The sequence below is a fragment of the Lactuca saligna genome, chromosome 6 (assembly GCF_052625555.1).
Source record: "Lactuca saligna cultivar CGN05327 chromosome 6, ASM5262555v1, whole genome shotgun sequence".
In the NCBI taxonomy this organism is placed as follows: Eukaryota; Viridiplantae; Streptophyta; class Magnoliopsida; order Asterales; family Asteraceae; genus Lactuca; species Lactuca saligna.
Genome location: NC_136422.1, coordinates 90,161,978 through 90,166,673, shown reverse-complemented (window position 1 = coordinate 90,166,673; position 4,696 = coordinate 90,161,978). Strand labels below are relative to the sequence as shown.

Below are 4,696 nucleotides of genomic sequence, written 5' to 3'. Positions count from 1 at the left end.
TTGGCAACTGCACTTGAATAGGAATGTAAGGAAGACCCATTCTTTCCTTCACCTTGAGGACAAGGTGAAAGTTTGGGCCGTTGGTATTGATAAGCCCCGACATTTCTGTTATCTTTTTGACCAGGGGTAGGATGGTTTTTTCTGGTATTATGGCTGTTTTGTTATGTCAAGAGCACTAACTTTGTCCCAGGACTGTTTTAGGGGACCACTCCCTAGAGGTTTTTGTTTAGCAGCTAAGAATGATTATGAATTGAACTTTGTTTTTTCTTGGAGATACCCACATCTCGAAAGTTGGGAATTATCTTAATATTATCACGTAATTGAATCAGGGGTTAAAATGCCTGGAGTTTATGATAGATTCAACAAGGATCTATCAGTGGCTTGGGATTAAAGGACTTACAACAAATCTTGTAAGAGCATAAATGAAAAGTGCAGTGTTGTAAACTGTGAATAGGAGCTTATTGACCTTCATGAAATTGGGATCTAATGCAACAGCCATTCTACAGTCGTTTAGACATTTTCCCTCATTCTTCCAAGAGCCATGCGTATAGTTGCACGATTGCTATAACAGAAAATAAGAGGCTATATACAAACGCCAGGTGTCTTTGTATGTTGTATTGAACTAATACCATTTGAATAACATACTTCAGCTTCTGATAAATCTCCACTCTTATAAACCTCGTTTCCCCTACAAAAATCAATTTATTTCAGAAATCAAAACCATATTAGGTTTATACAAATGTAAAATATCAAAAAAAAAGGGGGGGGGGGGGGATAAAACAACACCTTTTTCGCCAACTATCACATGTTTCTTGAGCTGTAGCCTTTGTGTGCACCCTGTTACCAGGTTTATGAAAATGGAACACATTAACACAGCCAGTTCTTAGCTTATACTTCTTCTGATGTGGCCGTTGTCTCACTGCCATGGCAGCACTAGCAAAAGATGTAACAGAAGGTGAATATATAGATTTTCATCTCAAAAAAAAAAATCAAATAAAAAAAAATTACAAGAACAACTAGTGGATCACGAGTAACAGCATCGCCATTGATCATGTTAACAGGAAGCATGTTCCCATCTCTATCTATTGTGTTCACTAGAGTCTCATCTCCATCCAGGCATATTTGAGCAACATCAAGTCCAGCCTTCACCAAACCACCCTATAAATAAACATATATATATGTAAATACTAGTAAATAGTCAAACAAAATTTTACTAAAGTCAACTTTAGGCTACTTACTGGATTGTTTCAGAGATCCAAAATGTAAGATTCAACACCCTGATTTTCAAATTCACAAATGGCGTGTTTCATATCTGTAGCAACACTCTCTTTACAAAAGCTTGTTGTTAGATGAATTTAAGATATGAAGTTATAAAGTAAGACTAAGATTTAGAGAATTAATAAGCACATGGGAGAAGACTAATAGCTTTACATATCCGGTTTTGGATACATGACCATTTGGTGTTCTATGAGGAATGATGACACTTAATATAGGAGAAAGTCTGATGAATTCTCGGGGTAGTTTCACCTCTCTAAAACTAGAGTCAATGGCCAACTTTTTTCCATGTAGATCAGAAATATGAACATGCACAAATTTCTATAAAACCCTTTGGAAAGGAATCAACCATTCCATTCCTTCCTACCAAACTTAAATGTAAGAAACTTACATTGTGCACTTTGACTGTAACACTTGTCCCAACATAACCTCTAAGCTTTTGTGCAGCAGCTTCACCACTAATCCCTTTAACTCTCTCTCCATTTATTTCAATCAACTCATCTCCTACATGTATTCCAGCTCTAGCAGCTGGGCTACCCTCAACATAGGACAATAAAACCTGAAACAAAAAATTTTAAATTTTTAAAAATAAAAAATAAATAAGAATCCATAACTGAGGTCTCAGGTTCAAGTCTCAGCATCACAAACCAGATGCCCGGTTTTTGATTCAGTATTCACAAATAGTCCAACTCTTTGTACGTTTCCATCACTTGCAATTCTAAAACTTTGGTATTCCTGTACAAATCATTGCCGAAAAGAAAATAGAGTAAGTTCCCCCTTTTGGAATCTAGGAGTAAGAATAAGTTACAAAAATGGTTCCGGTTGTTTCTGAATTTTAGTCCAAAACTGAAAACTCTTTTAGAAACCACAGGGAAAATTTTTGTAAAAGTAATGGGAAAAGTTGCACCTTTGGACTGATAATGCGAGTGAAGCGATCTTCAAGAGTAGAAAGCATTCCTTTAATCTTGCTGTATGCGGCATCAGCTGTTCTAAGTGGATGCATTTCCAACATTGTTTGCTGGAATTTCGAGTCCCAGTCTACAGAAAACACATAAAATTACGTTAAACTTATTGACACTAAATGACATAAAACAATAGAAATGAATTGTACCTTGATGATTAAAAGTTTGATCAACAAAAGTCTCTCTGATCAAACCCCAAGTCTCTACGAGAGTTCGCTGCACAACATTCACCTGTTACAAAATCAAATTTTACCAAACCCATATAAGCAATAGATTGAACACCTTATCTGCACAACCCAAACAAACTACTAAAAAAGATGATCGAACTGAACACCTACCTCATGAGTATGAGAAGCTGGGAATGCTATTGTCAAGGACTCAGCAAGAGCTGGTGAATCCAAAACAAACAGAGACTGCAGCAGCGAGCCTGATCAAACCTTTAGCGATTGAATCAATCAATTTCTTATTGGATTCAACTGATTCATTCGAATTTTCCTTGGGTAAAGCTTGAGGTGGTGTTGGTACTTTACACTTGCTATGGTAACCATTGAAACTAGAAGAAGATAATCGGTACTTATAGGGAAAAGTTGAAGAGGTTGGTGTTTGAGGGGTTTTGGTGTAAATTGATGAAAGGGGTGAAGAATTACTAAGATCGAGATTAGGTTGGCGTAGAGCATCCATGGTAGATACTCTAACTGGGGGATTTAGGGGGTTTGTAGATCGTAATCAAGATAAAAGGATTTATGGGGAATGAATGAACAAGTGTAATGGTTGGATTTAGGGGGATTTATGGTAATCCCTAAAAATCGGACCCAAAAATCTCTATATCGGGTTTACAAATACACAAACCACGCTTTTTCCTGGTTCAGAAAACCAGAAGGGTGATTAGGGTTTTCCAGAGAGAAAGAGAGAGAGGGAATGCAGAGGTAGAGAGAATGCAGAGCTAGAGACTTGACCCAACATTTATTATACCTGGTAGAGAAGATATAAGGAGGTTTGCTAAACCCTATCGCAGCCATTAATCTTTGTATCCTCACACAGTTACATAGGGAGCATTGATCGATCTCAGAATTCTCATAGGTCTCGTCAATCTGGCCCCTCAGCCAAGAAGAAATCCGATACTGATAAGAAGAAACGAGGCTTCACAGCAAAACCCTAAGGTTTTTTGAATGTTTCTTGATTTTCCATAACAAGATGAAAACAAGCGTGGTGTGGACTCACAAGTAAGGATTTAGAGGGTGAATAAGAGGTTGAGATCATAGAAGCGAAGAATAAAGAAAGGGCAGAGATAGTTAGAGACAACGAGGGATGGTGGCATACGACAACGACAAACTTCATCATCTTCTTTCACTGCCTGGCGGTGTTTGATTCGCGGTGACGACGTGATTAGGGCAAGAGGGAAACAACCATCGAAATAGAGAAACAAAAGGGCAGAGTCGATTGTGAAGATAAAGAAAAGAAGGTAGAAAAGAAAGGCGGGTTTTCAAAATTTTAGAGTTTCGTTTCCCCCGTTATCTTCTCAAGGCGCGTTTCCTTAAAATTATAAAGCGACACCTACAGAAGACGCACGTTTAAGATAAAGTGCCCTCCGTGTTTTTAATTTTTTAACTTGAGACACTAGTTTAGGGGCACGCAAAAATGCGTGTCCACTATCCTTCAAATTTTGGAAGTCTGACATTATTTTTAAGGACACCCAAAAATGGGTAACGTGAATCCGTGAGTGTCATTGTTTGCGCGTCATTAAAGGCTATTTTTCTTGTAGTGATAGGCCATTAGTTGTAAATAACTGTTGTAAGGCTTATAATGTACTGTTTATACTTATGTACTGTATTGAACATGACATCTCAAATCTTTTAATGAAATACATTTCTAAGGAAATGCTTTTGATAAATCTTTATTATATTATTTTTTTGGGACAAATTTCACAATTCTTTTATTAAAAGGTTACTCTGATTTTGAAATAGAGTATCAACAAAACCGGTCTTTTCTGGCCGTGAAATTGGGGATGTCACAGGTCAGCCACCAAATAAATCTCTCTATCTTTTTACTCTCTGTGGTAACCATTCCCGGACAGAGCAGTGCCAAGTCATCAAACCTCGAGGTGTATGTTGCAATATCGGAACCTTTCATCTTCAGGTTCCAGAGTTCGTGCTCTAACTTCTGTATTTCGCCCGGAGGGCAGTACTCAACCAGAAGGAGTTCTTTCATGGCTTCCCAACCCATAGCATTGGCTACAGATAGGTTCAAGGATTTGACTCGGCCATTCCACCAAGTCAGGGCTTTGTCGCTGAAGGTACAGGCTGCAAACTTTACTTTATCAGATTCCGAATAGGCACATATTTCAAAGATGGATTCGATTTTCTCGAACCATCGGGTGAGGGAAATGACACCTCCAGTGCCATCAAAGGAAGTGGGTTTTGCGATCATGAAGTCTTTATAAGAACCCCCTTTTCGGTGTC

General features: G+C 38.1%; 1 pseudogene; it reads right to left on the bottom strand.

Moving 5' to 3' along the window:
* Positions 1-582: 582 nt before the first annotated feature.
* Positions 583-2,918, bottom strand: LOC145002775 (carboxyl-terminal-processing peptidase 3, chloroplastic-like; annotated as a pseudogene).
* Between the last annotated feature and the right edge of the window lie 1,778 nt (positions 2,919-4,696).